This window comes from Lissotriton helveticus, chromosome 3_1 (genome assembly GCF_964261635.1).
Source record: "Lissotriton helveticus chromosome 3_1, aLisHel1.1, whole genome shotgun sequence".
Taxonomy (NCBI): domain Eukaryota; kingdom Metazoa; phylum Chordata; class Amphibia; order Caudata; family Salamandridae; genus Lissotriton; species Lissotriton helveticus.
Window position 1 is genome coordinate 350,446,714 of NC_136061.1, and position 22,036 is coordinate 350,468,749.

General features: G+C 47.7%; 1 protein-coding gene across 1 annotated transcript in view; it reads right to left on the reverse strand.

The window, feature by feature from the left end:
- CPD (carboxypeptidase D) overlaps positions 1-22,036 on the reverse strand; it is a 626,198-nt gene that overhangs the window by 510,451 nt on the left and 93,711 nt on the right. The gene's annotated exons all lie outside the window — the stretch shown is intronic.

Below are 22,036 nucleotides of genomic sequence, written 5' to 3' on the forward strand. Positions count from 1 at the left end.
GCTAAAGAACAAGACGAGGTTTTGCTAAGTGATAGCTTGCCATGGTTCAGCAAAGCTTAATGAAGAAGAATAAAGATGGCCAACAATCCCCATGAAATGTGTGGAGTAGCAGCAGAAGCTGGTGTTGCAGAAGAGGGGAACCAGGCCACGGTCAGCCTTCCTTGAAGGGAGTAGGCCTGCTGTCTGAACACAAGGAGAACGTCCTGGGACACTGACTTAGGGTTCCTTCTTTACTTAAGAGTTGCACAGCTTTCATAGGAGCTGGGACTACAGACTTTGGATGGAATTTTGGGATTTTACCGACCATACGCAAAGACTTTGAAAGAGTTGGCCTACAAGACTACGTGGACAGATAATGGTGCTTGCTCTTGAAGTACAATATTCTGGTACTTAAAGTCTGTTTGCATATTCGGAAAAAAACAAATTAAGTCCAAAAGTGCAAATGAAATTTCTTGGCTGGTTGAGGACCTACCACGCTGGTAAGAAACCTTTTGCTTTGTAACTATGAAGCTCAACATTTCTACATTCCACAGAGTTTGGAGCATTGAGGTTTACTCCAGTTGATGGCCACAGATGTATCCACAAATATAAACACATTATCAATGGATTTTACATAACTAACCGCAAAGATAATTAGTGGTAAATCTGCGGTACCAACATGTGCAGAACACAATTTGAAGGCGATAAACACTTTTTTTTTTTAACAGATTTTATTGATTTTCCAAAGTGCCAAATGAGCGAAGCCCGGCAAGCATTATACATGTAAAAGGCAAGTTGTAGAATTTCTTGGCACCAAATAACATCCCCAATGAGGGTCTGCAAAACATCACACCCGAACATCCCCCCCCACCAACCCCGCACCACACACCTTACGGAGATTATAAGACAAATATTATGCAAACATGCTCTTCTCCCCTTGCGCAATACTATTACATTAAACCTGTGAGTTGCTTACTACTAGTCTTGTCAAATGGGTCCCAGGAAACCAGAGGCCACAGGAGGGATAAATTGACGCCTCTGTATGTGGCCCAGCTCGCCCATATCTTCCTGTGCTTTTGCAGACAGCCCCGTGCCTGAAATACCGCCACCTCAGCCGACAGGCACCGATCCATGGCTTTTTTTCCAATTACCTATACTGGGTGGGGATGCTGCATTCCAGTGTTGTGCAAAGTCACGCTTAGCAAGAGTGAGACTCAGGAATAGCAGGTGTTGTTTATATCTGTTCCCCCCGATGTCCTCTCTGCCATGTAGGAGAATCAGCCTGTGGGTCCTCAGGAATGTTCCACACTAGCATCCGCCCCAAGCATGACCTAATGCCTGACCAGAAGTGTTACAGCTCCCAACAACTCCAGACCGTGTGGAGGAACGACCCCCTCATTCGAGTCGCAGCGGAGGCACGTGTGCGATTAGATAGCCCCCATCTTATAGAGGCGTAGGCGTGTGTAGTATATCCTATGGAGATACTTAAATTGGATCAACCGGTATCGGGTGGAGACAGAAGAGTATCCAAGGATAGCCAATGCCTCGGCCCAATCATCGTCCATCAGAGTGGGCCCATCCGCCTCCCAAGTCCGGTGTATAGTGGTCATGGAGTGTGTAGTAATTGTTTGATAAATTTGTCTAATTTTATGGGCACCAAGATCTCCCATAAGCAACCGGCCTTCGAGCAGGTGGAGTTTTGTTGTTGTTTAAATCTCTTAGCTAGGGCTGCGTCTTTAATTTGGGGGCCATAATAGTTTTGCTAACACATACACCTTCCAGGCTGTGCTGTGTCCAACACCAAAGAAACGTTCCTGGTTTATCAGACAGCTGTGTGTAGAGGTCTATGTGGATGTGTGGGTTTGTGTTTCTGGACATGTGTATAAACCGTTTCTGTTGGTAAGTATATATGTACTCCCAATATCCCCAGCAGCCCGCTTTCAGGAAGCCCAGTCAAATATCCAGGGTTATGTCCTCCTGCACAATGCATTCCAGACTCACACTACGTTTTACTCACCATGCCAACAATAGTATTTCCCAAGATTGTGTTACAGATATCACCACACAAGGTGGTCTTGGAGACCCTACAAAATACTGGGCTTGGGGGCATGTCAAAATATCATCCTTTTAATGCGGCTAAAACGAGTGCCATTCAGTTTGATTAAAATGCCAGCGTTGCTTGGTGATTTTAGATCTGGCAGCAAACATTTTTGCGTAGTCTACAGCTTATTACAAATGTGGTTGTTGGTTGACTAGCATATGAACCCATGTCAGGCAACAACCAGAATCCTAGTCAGGGTAAGAAGCAGCCGAACCCAAAATTAACCTGTGCTCACCCTCTGGTAGCTTGGAACAGAGCAGTCATATTTAACTTAGAGGCAATGTGTAAAATATTTGTGCAACACTTAAAACAGTAAAACAGTGAAAATAAAAGACCAAAATGACAAAAATCCAAAAAGTAGAACTCCAGTTATAATTTTTTAAAGAATATACTGTAAAATAGCGCTTAGAAGCAATAAGCGATTACTTGGGATATTGAGTTGCGCCTGACCGGGACAAAGTAAAAAGTTCAGGCTGACCACATTAGAGTGCGGGCCGGATACAGGAATCCAGGGAGCCTGTTGTACAAAAGTACCTTGATCCTGTCTACGTCGAAGATGCAGGGCACAGCCAAAGGGATGCGTTGGAGTCGATCTACGCAGTGGTGGCGATGCACTAGCCCTGATCTGTGCAGCAGCAACAATGAATCGACTCCGGGGAGAGCAGAGCAGCAGTATGGAAATTTGAGATAGTTGTCGAGGATGCCGACAACAGATCTTGTGCAGTGGTGATTATGAAAGCGATGCGCTGGGGCTGAACGATGCAGTAGAGGTGATGCGCCGGTTCTGGTCTAGCAACAAGAGCGATGTGTTGGTTTTGAGATATGTCACAGGGGTGATGCACTGGTCCCAATCCACGCAAAAGTGCCTATGCACTGGTTCAACAGAGAATGCGTTGTTTTTGCTGAAGCAAGTGCCTTAGGCATTACTTCGCAGGGTCCAGGACAGGGGAGCAACACTTGGCAGGGTACACTAGCAGATGGCGGAGTCCAGGTGCAGAAGCAGGTAAGTTGGAAGTCTTATGTTCCTGAGCCTTCAGATCAGGAAGCCAGCCAGCTAACTGTGGGAGTCACGCTGGGTTCAAGTGATGCAGGTCCAGTCCTCACCCAGGCAGGGGAACAGCCCTCAGAAGGGCAGCACAGCAAGGCAGAAGTCCAGCAAAGTGCCAGTCCTTCAGAAGCACGGCAGTCGTTATTCCTGGAAGTGTACTGAAGTGGTGGTGTCAGAGGTCCAGTCCTTCTAGCCAGCTGTGCCTTTGAAGTGGGGAGGACTTCAAAGACTTGTCTTAGACGTACACAAGAGGTCCTCCCTTCCTACCCTGGCTCCAGGTTCTCTACAGGGAAGTATGCAGCCCTCTGTGTGGGGACAGGACACAGCCTATTCAGGTGTAAGTGAGGCTGTGTCTAGTTCCCCCCTCCCATCATGCTAGGATGGCACATTAAGTCACACCTAAGCTCCCATTGTGCGTGGCTGTCTTTGGGAATACACAAAGCCCAGCGGTCAGCCTTCACAGCTATGTATCAGAGACAGGCAGCAGGCACCAAATTGCTAAAGTAAGAAAGTACAAAGAAAGAGAGAGGGGTCCTACCCTCCAAAGGGCCAGGACACCAACATGACACTAGGTCTGAAAAGAATTGCCTTTGAGAAACAACAATAGCATACTCAACTATTCACTCCTCACATACAGAATCAATCACCTGGAGAATACAACAGTAGCCAAAAAAATCCAATATATGAATGTTTATTCAATAAGTACATTCAATTGTTAAAAATAATTTAAAAAAGTTAATAAACTCGAATATTAAAACCACAATTTCATCAGAAAGGAACACACAATATAAAACAAAATATAAGAAAGTGCAAGTCAACTGTATAATTCCAGAATCAACAAGGATTATCAATTCAACATCTTAGTATTATTCTTTTCATATTGAGTTTTGAAGATCAATTGGTATATACAATACGGATTTTTTAAGAAGACCAAGAAGCGACGCGTTTCGGTGGTAGCAGCAGGTCCAACCACTTTCTTCAGGCTTTACAGAATGATGCGTGACAATTGTATTGCATCCTTGAGACTGCAGACAGAAGCTGGAGTTGGCAGAGAACACCCTATATGCTTGATCAGAGACTCATTACCATAATAATCCTGCTCTATTAAGCATAGTATTTCATACTGGGTAACCATCAAGTATTATCATAAAACTAGGAATATGTACCAAATTAGAGTTTTCAAAACCATATAAAGCATACAATATATTTCTATTGGTGCTACCACCAGGACACATTCTTTCTGCCCGTTTTATTTATGTGATATGAGACAATTTAATTCCATTGTCGAGAGTGCTGGCAGGAGCTGGGAGCGAAATTGATAAAGAGCCCTGTTCCCATGCAGGTTTGGTCTGTTAACACTGTCTGTACATTGGTTGCGCCTCATTACTACTAGTTTAAGTAACTGTGTTTCTAGTAATTTTTTAACCATTTCAGCTAGGGACAATATTATTGTCAAAAGCTGCAGATTATGCAGCAGCAGATGGATTATGTTGCAAAAGCGGTAAATCTAGAATTACGCAAAAAATGCTGTGGCTCCACAATCCCCTAAATCCAGGGCCCCGTCTCTAGGTTAGTTTTTGTTTCACAATTTCTGCTTTTTCTGGTAGAGATGACAAGGTTTTTGTTTCCGATGCTCTGCTGTACCTCATGATGGTGAAGTTGCTGTGTCACAAGACAGGTTCTCAGAGTTCTCGAGGTTCAAGTTTTTACAACTAGATAGTTGGGTGAAAGCACTGGCCAGGTCAGGGGTAATACTTGGGAAGAGCAGCACTATAGAACAAAACTTGGTAGAACGACTAGGTGGGGGTAAAGAAGTTTCGCAGTGGTACTGGAATCTGCTAGAGGAGATTGACGGAGAATTCACCATCCCGGAACAACTATGGGGAACAGAGCTTGGGGCCCAAAGTATCGATATCTGGCAGAAATCTTGCACCCTGTTATATAAAAGTGTTAAACCTGCATGGCTAAGGCGTAACCATTTTTTTACGATACACCGAGCCTACTTCTCCCCCTTAAAACTGTCTAAATTCATTCCAGGAAAGAAATGCAATAAATGTAACTATATTGCGGCCTCGGACATCCATATGTATAAAGATTGTCCTAGCATAACACAGATCTGGAATGATGTGAAAGAAACTCTGGACTCCATTCTTAATATCTCGGTGTCCATTACATTACACCTTATTATATTTGGATGGGACAACAGTATAAAGGGTCATGCAAGGACATTCCTGTTCTACGCAATACTACTTGCAAGAAGAGAGATATGCAAGGTTTGGATAGAAAATTCGGCACCAACACACGCAAACTGGTTGTCATCCCTGTATGAAACATCTAAGGCAGACATGTTGAGATCATGCAGCTCACGTAACCTGGCCTTTTGGAACTTTTTGGTTCAGTGAAGACAATAGCCGGGATTTTTTTTTCCCCCGGTCCAATGATTATGCCACAATACTCCAAGAACTATGTCCCGCCTCTCGGTTTTATGGTCTGTTCAACAGGTTTTTCCAAGTTTGGAGTCATCCCCTCTACCTCTTCGAGTCATCTCCTGCCGATCTTCACTAATCGCGTTTTCTGGTGCAGTTACAACTACGCACTCTGATTTAAGACGCGCATGGCAGTTGGAGGCTAATTAAGAGGAGGGCAAGGCAAATGAGGATTTAAAAAAAAAAAAGACAGGTTCTCAGATATTATGGTTCTTGCTATCTGTCTGGTGGTGAGGACAGCCTCAGTTCATTTTTATTTCCTACTCTCTGATGTGGCAGTTGTGGTGACACTTGCTATCCCAGTAATTCTTATATGTTTAATATCTTAGTTTTAAATATTTATCCTCTGCTCTTTCTGGTGGAGTTGACACTCTTTGTATTTTAGTTTGTAGGTCACTCCTGAGGCAGCACATTCGATACCTGTCGTGAGACTATTATTATCTTATATTGGGCTTACAGCTCGCCATTGCTTGCCTTTGGTTGGCTTTATTGTCATTGTCATTTGCCTTTTTCGTTAGGTGTGTGGGTTTTCCTTCCTCTTCTTCTGTTTATCCTGATTTGAGCGTCTCCCTTGCTGGTGGTGTCTCTCTTTCAGTGTGTGTTGAGTTCTTGCTGTTTGCATGTCAGTTGGTGAAGAGTAAGACTCTTCATGTGTTAGCTTTTGTGCCTCATGCATGGTACTGCAGGATGACTGTGAAATGCAGTCTCTGATCAGTTCTTACTGTCGGCAGTGTCTGGCTGTGATGGCACTTTCAGTAACTTACAATCTACATCTCCTGCTCTGTTGTCCCTGCTAGTGTTAAACCTTCTGTGTACGTTTACAGCCTGAAATATGTCAGAGATCTTGCTGCCTCCGTGGAGTTAATGGCAGTTTTGTATGTTAGTTTTGGTTTGTCGTGCTCCTGTGTCCTTATTGCGGATAATAACTTAACCCAGTACAGCTCTAACATGGTAGTCCATGCTGTTTCTTTAGTGATGATGGCACTTTCTGTATGTTTGTTTTTATTTCTCGGGGTCTAAAGTGCCTGGTGTTGATGGCACAGTGTAGCTCTAATATATTTGTCCTTGTCTCTCTGGTAATGATGGCACCTTCTGGATCTTAGTTTTTAGGTTAGACCTGGGCAGTGCATGTGCTGCTCTGCAAGGCATGCTGTATTTAGGTAGGGGCTTGAAGCTCCGCCCACTCTTGGCCATATTTTTCATTGGCTTGCGTCATTGCCCGCTGTAAACTGTGGCTGTTCATTGGTCAATAGGCTTAATAGTCCCTCCTTTTCTCATTTTATAACCTCCCACGGCGACACCCCCTGTTACGTATGTTGTTACTTGGTAGGCTTTAATTATAGCGTCCGAGCACTATTTTCTCAAACAGCTTTGTTCTGCCTGCTTTTGCAGGCAGACACACACGCTCCCTCCTAACGCTTTTTAAAAAATGTTATAGCACAGGCGCCAAACGCATTTACAATGCAATAGGTCTTGCATTTGCGAGAGTTTAAGCTATTGGCATTGTAAATGACAATGCTTTTTATTTATCAGTTTTAAAAACATATAAATAAAGGGCATTCTCACTTACAATGCCAATAGCCCAAACTCACGTAAATGCGAGACCTGTTGCATTGCAAATGCTTGTTTCCTCAGAAGTGGCATTTTCCGTGCATTTCGGTAGTCCTGATCACCCCAATCCAAACGTCCCTCACCTTTGGGGATTGCCCACCCCAAACACCATAGCGATGGAATATTTCCCCCCCCCCCCCCAGCACTTAACTCAGTTTTAAGATGGCTGGAAAAAACACAAAGGAAAAAAAAATATTTGCAGCCCTAATTGAAAAAATTCATATATTGTAAATAAACTCAAAAATTTCATTTATAGGATTCGCGAGTTCAGACTCACAGCCAAAACAGAGACATGCAAAAGTGGTAACTCTTTAAAGCCTGCTTGGAAACTTTTTATTAAGATCATTATATCTCAAAAACGCCTGAATCGATTTACACCTATCCAAAAAAAGCACACTTTGAGTAAAGATCTTCTTACTTTCATGCTAGGTTCGAAATACATCTGTCTAACGGTTTTTGCAATATCTTTCAGCAAAATTTCCTAAGGGAGCTGAGCAAAAGTATTTTTCGATCAACAATCATTTTTAACAGGACTTCATTGGTTTTTTCCTTGCCAACTCGTGGCAAACACTTTCACACGACCCACCTGGTCGTTTTTCCTGATGTACGAGGAAAATCTATCGACACAACAAAAATCCAGTTTTGAAGGCCTGCATTTTTGACCAGGAACAGACACCCGCCCAACTCCCTGTTCTCTGCAGATTCATCAGAAAACCACATGACCCTCACCCAGAGTAAATGAATCATTCTTCCTCTCCTGCTCCCAGCCTGATAACACATCCTTGACATCATGATCAGGTTATCTGGACAATGGTCTGACTACTGAAGTTTCATCCAGACAATCGGAGAATGGCTCGTAAAGCCGGGGCTTTTGATCAAGGCGCCTGTTCAAAGAAACTGGAGGACATCAAGCCCCGATCAAAGCAGAACTAACATTTGACTGTGTACCTTGCCTTGACCAGGTCACTAACTGCAAACACCAGTCGGATCCGGCTAATCAACAACAAACACTGCCCTGATTGGACAATGGTCTTGCAGCCAAATGGCTGGAATATGAAACGTATATAAGGCTTGTTAGCTACGGATTTGAGTAGCAGCCTCCTCGGTCTTGTTTTTTGACTTGCTTGGGACTCTGTTCCATAGCCCGGGCTATTGTAATAAATCTGGGTTCCTCCTGCAGACGAAGGCTCCTGTGTCTCCTTTTACTACGTATGAAGGGTATGGAAGATTTGGGCGGTTCCCCCACCGCCGAGACCCAGTAAGTGGGTTATTCTGGTTCTTCAAATGACGCCCGAATAGGGACTCCACGAGTACGGAGGTCAGGCCCAGTGGACGTGAGGAGGTGCACGGAGAGACTCCGACGGAGGCGCCCTACCCAAGGATTCGTGTTATATTCCCGTAGACCGAACGACTCACCCGTTGTTCCACCCCACCCGGTCTGGGCCACTTGACCGCCTTCTCGCTGGAGTCCCCTAGCAAATAAATTCTGGAGCAGGACACAGCCCTACGTCTGCAGAAGAGAACTACCCCTGTAAGGTAAGGGTGGACTGATCATCCACCAAGTCTGTCTGTTATTGACTTTCGCAAAAGCCAAGTTTTGATTGACTTTTGCCAAAGCCAAGCAAGCGAGGTGAATTTTTAAAAACCCGCTGGTGTCTGTTCTGTATGAAATATGTTATTGACTTTGCCAAAGCCAAGCAAGCGAGGTGAATTTTTAGAACTCGCTGGTGTCTGTTCTGTATGATTCTACTATTATTGACTTTTTCCAAAAGCCAAGCAAGCGAGGTGAATTTTTAAAAACCCGCTGGTGTCTGTTCTGTATGAAATATGTTATTGACTTTGCCAAAGCCAAGCAAGCGAGGTGAATTTTTAGAACTCTCTGGTGTCTGTTCTGTATGATTCTACTATTATTGACTTTTTCCAAAAGCCAAGCAAGCGAGGTGAATTTTTAACTCGCTGGTGTCTGTTCTGTATGATTCTGCTATTATTGTCCTTTGCAAAAGACAAGTAAGCAAGGTGAGTTTTAGGAACCCGCTGGTGTCGGTTATCTGTTTTTAAGCATGCCGGTCAGTAGCAAGTTCAAGAGATTATGTTGTTTTATGTGTACACAGGACTCCCAGCTGGAGGCAGCCTGCCCGCTTCCTCCAGAAGGAACCCCTGGCCATACCATGTACATTAAATATGGCCCTTCTGCCATAATGTTTTCCTCGTTTTGGGTGAAATACAGCAAGAAAAGTAACGCAGAGTTACAATGGCCATGTTATGGCTCCTTTGATTCCCAAGTCCTCGCCAACTTCGAGGAACAATTAATTAAAAGAAAAACACGCCCGTCCATGTTTGAGTCTGTCCAATTTTGGAGGAAAGAGGTAGAACAGAGAGCTAGAAAACAGAAGGCACAAGAAAGAAAACAAGAACGAATGTCTATGGCCGACCACGCCAGAGAAAATGTGCAAAATCGAATAACAAAAATCGGTAGAATTAGCAGATAGGAAGAATGGGGCCCGAATACAGAAATGTTATCCAGCCCGTGAGGAAAAAGGAAAGGTCCATATAGAGGGAGGAGAAGAAATTGATTCCTTGCTTGATACCATGCTAGAAAGTCCTCCTGCATATGCCCCAATGTACCCTGCCCTGACACCTCACACCCCGCATGCCCCCCTACCACCACCAGTTCCTGCCCCCACTGCCCCTCCTACTGTTCCCCCTGTCACACCAGCCCTCCCGACCTTTCCCATGACACCGACCACCCACGTTAACTCTGTCCTCGCCGAGGGAATGACAAGTCTCCATCCGTCCAACCCTAGCGGCTTAACCCCCACCTGTCCTTTCCTTGCTATCCCGTGGTCTACAGTTAAGCAAGACTTATGTAAATTATTGAATGCCCCCCGATTGGCCTCCTTGAGCTCAGCAGTCAGCTTTTCGTCCCTTCAAGAGAAAGACCTACAAAGGCAACAGTGTGAATGTTGGATGAATAACAAAAATATGTATTCCTTTAAAGAAATATGGTCCACCTTTTCTCAATGGACAATTATGGAACAAACCACCTGGGCTGAATACATGTATGCTTTTGTCATGCAAAAATTTGAGAATGTGTCTGTGCAGATACCTACCGGATTGATGGACGTTAGGTCACAAATAAAAAGAGGCGATGTTCAGGGAGAGGGGATGTTTGGTGCTATATCCATTTTAGTGGCTTACCGTGACATGACTGCCTTTTCAAATGCTCCTTTAGAAACAGCTATGCCAATGAGAGAAGCGGCCCCTGTCTTTGTTAGTGCACTTACCGATGCCCAAAATAATGGCCGAGGGCCTGTTGAAGCGCACTGGCGCAGGCTTTGGGTTCATGTTCCTTGGAAAAGGTCAGAAGTAATGCAGTTAAAAGGACAGTTACCAGATCCCCGGAAGAATCCGGCTGCCTTTTACAGAGAATTAGGTCAAATTATATCTGCAGGTACTCTCGTTCTTGAGGATATAGATTTACTTTTTGGTGCGGTTGTACCCACTGAAATATGGGACAAGATTCGGCATACTGATCATGAAGTGGCATTGGGAGGTAAATGGGCTGACCTAGAGGCTATGGAAGAAGCAAGGGTAGGAGGGACTAAACCAGAAGCTGCTATCCTGACTTTGCCCGGTAAAATAATGACATTTATGAAAACACTTTTACCGGAAACTGTCATTAACTGGGATAGAATAAACGCCTGTAGAAAGCGAAAAGATGAAAATGTGGCTGACTTCTTTACCCGTTTTGAGACCGAATACAAGGGGCATAGTGGTTTGGATCATCGGACCCCAGGTTCTGGCCCAGTGTTTGTCGATAAATTTGTCACCAACTTACTTCCTGAGATCTCTGCCAGGATTAAGAAGGTTGAAAGTACATGGTCTGCCCAAACTAGGACTGGTATCTTGGCTATGGGACAATATCACGAGAATAGGGAGAACGAAGATAAAGATAAAGATAAAGAAAGTAAGAAGGTGAGGGATCTTAAGACTAAGGCACTTCTACAGCAAGCTTATCCTCCCCGAGGTCCCGATGCCCGCGGGAATTTTAGACCGCAGCCCCAACCCCCTCCAAGGGCTCGCAAGCCTACCCCCCTCCAGCCCTCAAGGCACGGGAGCACTTCAAACAGATCAGTGTGCGTATTGTAAAGGGTATGGCCATTGGATAGATGAGTGTCCCGTATTAGCTGAAAACATAAGAACATGGAAGACTCGGCCTCGCGCTCCCAGGGAAGCGAGGCCGACTCGGGACCATGGCCCGCCCCATCCACAAGATAAAGAACGTAGGCCCAGGGATGATGCTCCCATTCGGCCACGCCCGGCTACCAGGTTTGATGGGTACGAAGCAACCCGCACTTATTACAACGATGATTATGACGAAGTTGATGAGACAGGATCTTACCAAGCATAGGACAGCCAGGAAAGGGGTATTACCAGAATGCAAATTCCAGTGGATCAAAGGGGCCCGTATGTTCAAATGTCCGTTATGGGGAATGATAAGAATTTCCTTTTGAATACTGGGGCCACCAGGTCTTCTATTGCACGTCTGTCAGTCCCGGAGGCACCCCTTTGTGGCAATATGAATGTCTCCGTGGGTTTTGCAGGGACGCCCGTGACCAGTCCTGTCTCTGAACCCCTCCCTCTCGATATTGGTCCTGCACATATTGACGCTCCCTTGGTCCTTACTACAGGTTGCAGTGAGAATTTGCTAGGCTTGGATTTACTGAAAGCCCTGTATGCGACCATATCATGTGGTCCCCAAGGTGGATCCCTAACCATATCTCCAACTGCAGCTTCCTACATGTATCTGTCCGGTCCCCTCCTACCAGAGTTGCAGTCTTTACCTTCCTCCATCTGGGCATCATCAGCCACTGATGTAGGGTGTCTCAACATACCCCCTCATGTGGTACACATCCAGCCAGGTGCACTTCTCCCCGGCCTTCGGCAGTATCGACTTCCCGCGGAAAGAGAAACGGCCCTGTTGACAATAATATCTGAATTGATGGACAAGAGCTTAGTGGAGGAGACACGTGGCAATATCTGTAACCGTCCCATTATTCCTGTTCTTAAAAAGACTAAATGGAGATGCTCTCTCCCCTAAAATATACAGATTTGTGATTGACCCGAGAGCCTTTAACAAAATAACAATATCCCAATATCCTGTTGTCCCCGACATCACTGCCCCCTTAACGATGGTCCCTTCTGACGCCACGCCCTTCTCTGTCATTGACCTAAAGAATGCCTTTTTCAGCATACCTATACATCCTGACAGCAGACAATTTTTTGTTTTCTCCCTTGGTAGGTGGAGTTTTAGATTCTGCCGCGCCCCTCAAGGTTTTACAGAGAGCCCCAGTATCTACAGCCAAGCCCTACAAAGCCAACTAGATTCCTTGGAACTTCCTGAAGGAGGGAAGGCAGCTCACCGCTGATCGTATAGCTGTCATTAATGCTAAAGCAGGTACGAGCTTCCATAGGCCTAACCTCATACTGTAGACAGTGGATTTCCAATTTTTCGGCCATGGTCAAACCCCTTCTTGCCCTCACCACCAAGGATATATCAGACAGTTCCTTTCCATGGGCTACAGAGCATGCGCAGGCCTTCGAAGATTTGAAGAGGGCCCTGTGCACTGCTCCAGTCCTCGGTACCCCTGACTATAGCAAACAATTTTTTCCTTTTTGTACATGAGACAGATGGTTGTTCATGCGCAGTCCTGACCCAGATGTTTGGAGGTCACCAACGGCCATGTGCCTATTTATCAGCCACCTTAAATCCTGTTGTGAGGGCTCTCCCAGGATGACTATGGGCGACAGCTGCGGCCGCCCTCGTGGTCCGTCAGAGTGCGAGAATCGTCATGAACTCCCCTCTAACTCTGATGGTCCCCCATTCTGTAGATACCCTCCTTAACACCAAGACACAGTACCTCACTAGCGCACGCCATACAGGGTAAGAACTGACACTTTTTGCCAGCCATATTAACATCAAAAGATGCACTGCACTAAACCCCGCCACATTACTTCCACTGGACACTCAGGATGCCCACTTAGACCCACATGATTGCATACTAAGGACAGAGGACGAGACAAAGGGACGGGTTGACTTACAGGACACTCAGATAGCAGAACCGGAAGGTACACTTTATGTGGACGGATCATGTCTCAGAAGGCCAGATGGTAACACCTCAGCTGCCTACGCACTCACGACATTGAGAAAGGTAGTAGAAACAGCTCAGATTCCGCAGTGCTCTGCTCAGGCAGCAGAACTAGTGGCCCTCACTAGAGCCTGTGAATTAAGCAAGGGTATAACAGTAAATATCTACACCGACAGTCCATATGCCTTCGGGGTGGCCCACAACTTCGGGAGGTTATGGTAAGAAAGGATTTCCTTACTTCCCATGGGACCAAGATCCAACATGGCCCTCTAATTCACCGACTGTTAGACACTCTGACACTCCCCAGAAAGGTGGCCATTATAAAATGTAAAGCCCATAAGAAAGTGACAGACGATGTCGGGAAAGGCAATGCTCTGGCTGACCAGACGGCTAGACAAACAGCGCTTAGGAAAAGGGAAGGAATGTATGTAGGAGGTCCCGCTAGATGGGTGGCAGAAGGGGGCATGGTTGAAAATACAGTACAGAGTGTGCTTGACATTCAGTCCCATACTACTCCTGAAGAACTAAGAGTGTGGGAAGATCACTTAGCAAAGGAGGGAAGTGATGGTTGCTGGGTCCGTACGACTATGGAAAGACAATGGATGTTGCCTGACAGTCACGTGCTGGCATTAGTTACAATGGCCCATGGTCCTGCCCACATTAGCACAAAAGGAATTTGCAAACTGTTGGGACCTACATGGTACAACTCCAAAATACCAGCATATGCAGAGAAGCTGGTTAAAACATGTATGATTTGCCTAATGTACAACCCAGGAAAAGGCACCGTTACTCCCAAGGGAGGATTCTCTCCTCCTACCTTCCCGTTTGAAGTCCTCCAAATGGACTACATCCAGATGGACAGGTGCATTAACTTAAAATATGTCCTGGTAGTGGTCTGTGCATTCAGTCGATGGGTGGAAGCCTACCCCGTCAAAGACAGCACTGCTATCCCTACTGCCAAAGTACTACTCAAGGAGTACCCGAACGCTTTGGTTTGCCCCGCTTGGTTTGGAGCGACAACGAGACACAATTTACAGCTCAAATCATGGACCATGTCTGTACAGCATTAGGGATAAAACAAAAATTTCACGCCGCTAACCACCCCAGTCAGCAGGTCTAGTGGAGGTATACAATGGCATCCTAAAAACTAAACTGGCCAAAATAGTAGCCGAGACAGGCGTCACTTGGGTTGATGCTCTGCCCTTGGCCCTACTGTCCACTAGAACAACGGCCCACACCAGGATAGGATTATCCCCCCATGAAATTGTATTCGGGAGGCCTGCCAATGTCTGGGGCCTGAGAAAGTGTGTGATGTCGAATACCCTGTATTGAATGATTACCTGTACACTCTAACCAACACCTTTCGTACTCTTTATCACCAGGTGCACAAAGCCATACCCGACAAAAGCGAAGGCCCAGGATACGTCATCCAACCTGGCGACTGGGTCCTGGTGAGGAACTTCCAGCGGACCAAGAGCCTCGAGACCCGCTGGACACAGCCCCTTCAAGTACTGCTCGCCACCCGCACCGCTGTGAAAGTGGATGGTCGAAAGAACTGGGTACACTCTACCCACTGCCGGTACGTCCCTCTGCATCTCCCCTATGATCAGTGGGTGAGGGAAGGACTAGGAGACACAGAGACAGTTCCAACCTTTGTCCCATTCAGCGATGCCAGACTGCATTCTACATCCACTGAAGCAGAGAGTGACAACATCCTAAGAGGAAGGGTGGAACCCTCCCTTAACACTGCTCAGCATCAAGAACAATTGTTTCCCGACCATCCTGTCCCTGCTTCCGACAGATACAACTTACACTCCAGAGGGAAGGCTTGCCATTGACTTCGCCAGGTGCCAAAGGCTGTAGGGCTGTGATCCTCCCAGGCTAGAGTAGTGCTATTTGTAAGACTGAGGTAAACCACAAGGGCCCTCGGCCCCTCCATCCAGTGAAACAACCACCAATCGCAGACAGCCACTAGGGGTCCCTGGCTTAGCACAATGGCCGCCTTTCCAAACACCTGTATCCAGAAACAAGATGCCAGTCTCCGACATAGTAGATGCGTCTTGGTCACCGTGGTGACGCTGTTTGTCTCCCTCCTCCTAACTATCCTTGGTTGGCTCTTACTGATCTTCCATCCTGTTACATCACCGACTCCTACCCCAGCTCCTGCAGAGCATCAGTACTATACTCTACCAGCCCACGAATTACCCCGCCGTGCAGAATTTTTCAACAACACCTTCATCCAAATGTTGCATCACCACCAACTAATCATTAACTCTTCCAACTGCTGGGTGTGCGGACTGATGCCACAATCCATGCTACATGCATTCTTTCCTTATCCATTTTCCATCTCTGGGTCTTGTCTTGTGGATGTTGATGCAGGAGGCCTACACTGTCAATGGTACTTCCCATCCTGTCCTTGGTACATTCTGTGATGACTTCTGGCGGAACAGATCTGGTAATGCCAATGCTCCCTTTTGCCCGACCAGCTCTTCCACCTTGCTCCTACCACCAGATGAACTCGGTAAGATGGTAGTATTCAACTCCACCACTCGACAAATATTTTCCAGGTTCTGCACCAGAAAGATACTGCCTAATGAAAGAAACACTCTGTGCAAGGCCGTGTCTGCATCCATGGCCTAGGGACTAAGAAAGTTGGCACCAGTATATGTGACATCACTAAAACACTAAACTTCACATGTTCTCCGAAGCTGGTGGCATCCCCCAACACCTATTTTATCTGTGGAACTGCCGCCTACACTAGGCTCCCCCGTAACTGGTCTGGTACCTGCTATCTGGCCTTCCTCCTCCCACCAACATATTCCACCCATGGGGGGTTACCATCGGTCAAAGAAGGGCGCCCTGCGCCGCTCACGTAGGGGCGTCATATCAGCCGAAGATACAGCGGGCCAGGATGCTGGGGACTTCTTTAAAGGCATCCTTCCATTCTGGGGCCCCATGGCAAACAGTTGAGCTATACGAGGACTGACCAGGGTCCTTGAGGCCACCATTACAGTAACAGCTGGTGCCCTCTCCAACATCACTGCAGAGCTGCAGGCGGACCGCCTCATAACCCTCCAGAACCGTATGGCCCTAGATGTCATCCTGGCTGATCGTGGTGGTGTATGTAAACTGATAGGCTCCAGCTGCTGCATGTATATCTCAGACAACGCACCTACAGTACATGATGCCATCCAACGTCTGCATCGTCTCTCTTCTGGAGTACATCTGGATAAAGGCAACTGGTCCCTCAACGGCTGGATCTGGGGCCTTCTTTCCCAGTGTGGTTGGAAGGTCCTCATCTTCCTTGCATTAGGATTAGCTGTCCTGGTCTCCTGCTGTTTGTGTTTTCAGTGCCTGCCAGTGCTCTGTACAAAGTGTGTACAGACCATCAAGCCTCCGCCATCAAACATTCACAACACCAATGTGATGGTAATGATACAGCAAGAAACAGATGGCCTTATGAACATTGACATTTCCTAAAGTATTTGCCACTCTATGGCAAAAGGAGGGTCTGAGGAAAAGTATTTTTCGATCGACAATCATTTTTAAAAGGACTCCATTGGTTTTTTCCTTGCCATCTCGTGGCAAACACTTTCACACGACCCACCTGGTCGTTTTTCCTGATGTACGAGGAAAATCTATAGACGCGACAATAATCCATTTTTGAGGGGGCGTGGCTAGCAGCCGAACATGATGGCCACAGCCTAACGGGGCTCCCAGGGTGAGAACCTCTCCCCGCGTCATCCGGCCAGATAAAATTGTGCCCAGAGCCACTCTAGCGGTGGGGGAGCTGCTGCGGTCTTCAACGACCCTGCGCCGCTGCAAATTGGAGGGCGCTGGACTGAGCAATCGCGACTAAGAGCCTGGGCCTAGTGATCCTACGGCAGCCGGGGGCTCAATTGGATGCGCTGTCCCGGGACCGCCCAGAGAGAGACCGACACCGCCTCTCTGAAGCCAGCAACGGAGACATTGGGGGCACCCAGAGATGGGTTGCGTACTTGCCGGCATAGCGGAGGGGGCGTGGAGAAGTGGCTGTGGTAGCCCCCCCTCCCAGAGACGACAGAGTACGGAGCGCGACCCGGCAGAGCCGCAATACAGCCCGCAAAATGACGCCGGTTGGGAGAAGGGAGCAAGGGGACGCAGCTGCCTCCCAATCGGCATATTCCACCAGAGAGGGGCGGAGGAGGGCCCCTGAGGCGGAGATAACACCTACAGACACCAGAGGCACAGGGCGACGTGCAATTGGCCTCTGGTTGACTCTGGAGCGCCCTGGAGGGACCGGTAAAGGCGCATTTGCCCTACAGAGGAGCCTGAGCTGCGACCCATCAGGTTAAGTGGGGTTATATTGGTGGAATACATCAGCGTGGGGCTGGCCAACAATTACAAGCTGGACATAGAACCACTGGACGGCTGGATTGCGGTGGGGTGGAGGTGTTGCCCCCCCCATTAATTAACTTCAACAGCCACCCATGTTAGCACGGACGTCTGCCTGCCGGCGAGTGGGGTAGACATACCTACGGGCCCAACGGCTCAGGTCCACACAACGGATTAGTACCGCGATAAGACCTACAGTGACCAACGAGTGGGCCCACCTGGGGGTGGTGCGCGGATCGGACTATTGTGACTTGCCCTGGGGGACCGGCACACTAATAAATTCCACAATGAGCGGCAGGGGCAACAGGGCAAACTGGACAAATTCGCCTACTCTAAAGACTTTCCACCACTACCAGACACTAAGGGCCAGGCGGGAAAGCAAAAGGAAGACGATGGCGGTCCCAAGGTAACACTCAACGATATTATGGAGGCCCTCCACAAAGTGCAAACGACGGTGGGTTCCATTTCCACTGACGTCACGTTTCTGAGAGCAGATTTTCAGAAAATATCAGCCAGGGTGACAGAGGTGGAACAGACGAAGACTGCTCTCGCCAAAGATTCTGCCCTCTTAATAATGAAAGTAGCGAGCTTGGAGACTGAGAACAAGCGCATGGCGGAGAAGCTGGATGAGCAAGAAGGGCGTTCCTGTCGCAACAATGTTCGAATAACGGGAATTCCGAAATTGGAAGCGAGCCCTGCTATGGACCTGTATATCGAAGAACTCATAAAAACGCGACTACAGCCTAAGGGACTCTGCATTTTTTTCAGTGGAGAGAGCGCACAGGGTACCAGGCGGCAGACCCAAGCCTGGGGCCCCCCCCCCCCCCACGTCCTGTGTTGGCCCGTATTTTTCATTTTCGTGACCGAGTTGCCATTCTTCAGATGGCTAGGGTGGCGCCACCCATCCGCGTACAGAATTCTGTGATCTCCTTTTTCCCGGATTATACGGCGGCGGTCTCGGCACGGCGCAGGAGCTTCTTCGAAATTAAAAAGGCACCGAGAGCCTGCGAGCTCTTATTCTATGCTGTTCCCTGCGAGGCTCCGAGTGGCGGCGGAGGAAAAAACCTGGTTCTTCGATACACCAGATGAAGCGGCCGCCTGGTTGTATGGATGGCGAACAGCAGGAAAGCCAGGGAGGTCACAGAGAGACTGCAGATGACAGGAACGAGAGGAAGACTCGGAAACCTCGATGCAGGGGGGCGAGGACGTGGTACAATCGCAGGCAGAAACAGGAGAATGAGCATCTGTCAATGGCAGGACCTCCGTTGGAAATACTCCTACATGGTTGGCGAATTTACTGAATCCAGTTGTACATACCGTTGGTGGCAACTCCACCTTGTTTTACTGACTACAAAGAAAATGCTGATACATGCAGACTCTGGGACCTGGGGATTGAACGGTCTTCCACGGACTCCCACCCCAGCATATGCAAGTAAAGTTGGGGATATGGGGATTTGAGCACTCTGTGTTGGGGGGGGGGGTGGGCAGTTTTGGGTCCGCGAGGCAGGGAGGGGGGTGGCGGGGAGGGGATTGTTTTTGAATTTGTGGTGTTTGGTTACGTTTTTGGAATACATAATGATGATTCTGCAGTACTAGCAATCGCAGGAACACAATGGCGCTACACTATGTCACGAGTCAATGAAAGTTCGGGAACTACTGACCACAGTAATAGGAGACGACATACAGAATGACAGAGGGAGGGCCCACCACAATGATACCATCCCTTACGGTACTCACATGGAATGTGCGAGGTTTGGGTGACAAAATTAAGCGAGGTCCAGTGTTACAATATATTAAAAGAGAAGGCCCGGCGGTAATATTGCTGCAAGAGACACACTTAACAGACATGTCCACGAAAGCAATGGATAGGTGGGGCTATAGATTGATGGTACACTCAGAATTTACGTCCAACTCTAGAGGGGTGGGCTTCCTGGTTAAAAAGCAGTTTCCCCTAATAATAACAGAAGTCAGGACTGATAAATATGGGAGATTTGCTGCAATACACGTGCAATGGGAGGGCAAACCCCTCAATATTGTGTCAGTTTATATCCCGCCCGCACTTTTTTGTTAGATTTGCCGGCGGGGGAATTGCTTTTGCATGGGGACTTTAACATGGTATTGGACGACTCCCTGGACAGATTTCCCCCGCGGGCGGTTCCGACTGCCACCTCACGGCTTACGGGCTTCATGGAAGCGGTGGGATTAATAGATGTATGGAGAAAATTCCACCCCACAGAACGCCAATACACCTATTACTCCAATGTGCATAATAGCCTGACGAGGATAGATTATTTCCTAGGGTCAGTGGGCAGCCTACCACAAGTGGACCGGGTCGACATTAGACCGAGAGGCATTTCTGACCATTCCCCAGTACTACTTACATATACCATTCATCAGCAACAGCGTCTGCGAATTTACCCAATACGCCTGGGCTATCTGCACATCCGTAAGATCAGTAAGGGACTTAAGAAAGAGACGAAGCATTACTTCCAAGAAAATGAGGGATCAGTTACTTCCCCCACTGTCTTATGGGAAGCATTTAGAACGGTCATTAGGGAGAACGCTCGGGCATCCATCACAGCCCACAGACGGGAGGGTCGGAGGGAGTTGCTGGCCCTGGAATCAGACCTGACCGCGGCAGACGTACGGCACAGTAGGGACCCAACCCCCGACACTGCACATTCTTTACACCTTGCTCAGCAGCGACATAAAGAGCACTTGACAGAACTGACCAGGCAGCAATTACTTAACACACGACACAAAATATATGACAGAGGAGACAAAGCAGGGAAACTATTGGCGTGGTTGGATGAACGGGACAAGAGCGACAGATGGATAGCGAGGCTCGAGATGGGGGGGCTGATCACTCAACAGATCCACGCGCAATAGTGCAGAGTCTGGCGCGACATTTCCAGACCATATATGCCTCACACTCCGACATATCCGTAGATGAGGCAATGACATACATTCAGGACCTTGCTATGCCTGGGCTATCCCTGGAAGAAGCACAGACACTAGAGGCCGACCTTAGAGGAGATACAGGTGGCAATTAGTGCACTGCAATCAGGCAAAGCGGGAGGACCAAATGGTATACCGATCGAATTATATAAAAATCTATCGGATACCGTTGCGCCCCATTTACTCAATATGTTCAATGATAGCCTACACGCGGGGGAACTCCCGCCAGATCAGTGGACGGCCACCATCGTGGCTATCTTGAAACCCGGAAAGCCGGCAGATGTCTGTGCCTTCTATCAGCCCATTTCCCTTATAAATGCTGAGGCTACAATCCTCGCCAAAATACTGGCGCTCCGTCTAACCCCCCATTTGACAAAACTAGTGCACCCGGACCAGTCCGGCTTTATGCCAGGAAGAAGTACTGCACTAAACCTCAGACGGCTACAAGGGGTACTGGCGCGCTCAATATACCTGCGGGAGCCGGCAGTAGTACTGTCATTGGATGCGCATATGGCATTCGATATGGTGCACTGGCCTTTCATGTTTGCCACGTTGCGCCATTTGGGATTTGGACCGAAGTTTTGTTCTTGGATACAGTTGCTATATACCAAGCCATTGACGCATGTGGCTGCAAACTGCCACATCTCGGCTGACTTCCCCTTGGAAAGGGGTAAGCATCAGGGATGCCCTTTATCACCCCTATTGTTTGCGCTGATACTTGAGCCGCTGGCGGCATGGATAAGGTGGGAGCCAACGATAAAGGGCCTTAGATGGTCAGACACTTGGGAAGATCATATCTCCCTGTATGCGGACGACATTCTACTGTATATGACCTCTCCCGCACGCTCCATTAATACCCTTCTGGATATCTGTGCAGCATATGGTCGGGCATCTGGTTATACTATTAACTGGTCTAAGTCCATCATGTATCGGGCATCTGGTTATACTATTAACTGGTCTAAGTCCATCATGTATGTGCTACATGGTCCACCACCTCGTTTGCCTGCTGCCTGCCCGCTGCGGATGGCGGAGCACACGTTCAAATATTTAGGGGTATATGTCACAACTGACTCGGGAGAGTTCTACGATTAAAATCTACAGCCTCCACTTGATTGTCTCAAGGGAGACATACGACACTGGGAAACACTGCCGATAACCCTGTTAGGGAAAGCAGCGATTTTTAAAATGATGGCCCTGCCTCGATTTTTATACATCCTAGAAAACACGCCATATGCGGTGGCAAACACCTATTTTAGAATCATTGCGGCGCAGGTGTCTAGATTGCTGTGGAGTAACAAACCGGCGCGTATCGCACAGGCTACGTTGGTGC